The following is a 1992-nucleotide window of genomic DNA, read 5'->3' as shown; positions in this document are numbered from 1 at the left end:
GCCATGTACTTTGTTAGCACGGTGCTGCGGGATGCAAGGGCACGATACCCATCCCTCAGAGGCTCTTGCTCGCATTAATAGTGGCCTCACGCAAGCTACGACACTACTTTCAAGGTCACCCCATAAAGGTCGTCTCGGCATATCCCTTGGAAAGGGTGCTCAGGAGCCCCAACTCAGCTGGAAGGGTCGCCGAATGGAACATCGAGTTGCAAGTGTTTCAGTTGGAATTCAGCATGACCAGGGTCGTCAAAGGAGTCGCACTTGCAGATTTCGTGGTGGAATGGACAGAGGCGTCGGGGCTCGAAGCGGGCGAGGATCGGTTGCTTTCCCCAGGAAGTGAGGCACCAGACGGCTGGGTCACGTACTTCGACAGAGCGTTCTTGCGACATGGCGCAGGGGCTGGCGCAGTGCTTATATCTCCCACTCAGGACAAGCTCTATTAGGTCATGCAACTCTTTTACCAGCATGGAGAGAAGGTCTCCAACAACATATCAGAATACGAGGGCCTAATAGCAGGCTTGAAAGAAGCAGCCGCCTTGGGGATAAGGTGCCTCGTCATCAAGGGTGATTCAGAACTCCTTGTCAACTTCTCCAACAAGGTGTACGAGACGAAGGACGAACACATGGAAGCATATCTTGTGGAGGTCCGCAGGATGGAAAAGCGGTTTTGGGGGTTAGAGTTGCAGCATGTACCCCGTGGCACCAATAAAGAGGCTGATGACATCGCCAGGAGGGCGTCCAGGCGGCTTCCTCAGGAGCCCGGCGTCTTCGAGGAACGACTCTTCAAACCCTCAGCAGCACCGCCACTATCAAGTACAACACAGCCTCGGGAGGAGCTCCCTCAACCGCCTGCCTCGGGAGCTCTGGCCTGTGGCCCAACCTCAGGAGCGCGCCTACTCCTGGCGCTGGATCCTCAGGAGGGATGTTGGACCACGGAATTCAAAGATTACCTGATGCAAGGGACTCTCCCAGAGAAGGAGGAGAATGCAGAACGCGTGGCGCGGCAGGCCACGACCTACTGCATCCAAGACGGAGAGCTCTACAGGAAGCGGCCGAATGATGTTTCCCTGCGTTGCATCTCTAGGGAGCAAGGGAGAGAGTTGCTGGCAGACATGCACGATGGAGACTGTGGGTACCACTCGTCTTCACGGACCCTCGTTGGCAAGGCATTTCGCAGCGGGTTCTATTGGCCAACAACACTCAACGATGCAATCGAACTGGTGAAGGCTTGTGAAGCCTGTGAATTCCATGCTAAGCAGATTCATCAGCCGGCTAAGGGCCTGCAGACCATTCCTCTCTCATGGCCATTCATTGTTTGGGGGCTGGACATCTTGGGCCCGTTTCCCCGGGCGCCAGGGAGCTACCGCTACGTCAACGTCGTCGTTGACAAGTTCACCAAGTGGGCAGAGGTGGAAGCTGTCTGCACCATCACAGCTGGTTCAGCGGTCAAATTCATCAAGGGCCTCGTGAGCCGGTTTGGGGTGCCTAATGGCATCATCATGGACAACGGTTCACAGTTCACCAACAATCTCTTCAAAACATATTATGCTAACCTTGGAGCGCAGATATGCTACGCTTTTGAGGCACACCCTCGGAGCAACGGCCAGGCTGAACGTGCCAACGCAGAGGTCCTGAAAGGCCTCAAAACCAGGACCTTCAACAAGAAGCTGGAGGCCTGCGGCAGGGGCTGGTATGACGAGCTCCAATCCATGCTATGGTCCATCCGCACAACCGCTACCAAGTCGACCGGCGAAACCCCGTTCTTCCTCGTCTACGGGGCTGAGGCGGTCCTCCCTCATGAGGTCAGGCGTCGCTCTACGTGGGTCCTGGCTTTTGACGAAGCACAGCAGGACGCCATGTGGGGGATGGACCTCATGCTGGGGGAGGAACATCGTTGGGAGGCTGCGCTTTGAGCAGTGAGATACCAACAGGCGTTGCGGCGGTACCACTACCCAACATCCGCCCCAGGACCCTCGAGGTAGGTGACCTCGT

Source organism: Triticum aestivum, chromosome 4B, assembly GCF_018294505.1.
Source record: "Triticum aestivum cultivar Chinese Spring chromosome 4B, IWGSC CS RefSeq v2.1, whole genome shotgun sequence".
Lineage (NCBI taxonomy): Eukaryota > Viridiplantae > Streptophyta > Magnoliopsida > Poales > Poaceae > Triticum > Triticum aestivum.
The sequence above is the reverse complement of the archived record's forward strand: the minus strand, read 5'-3'. Positions refer to the sequence as shown.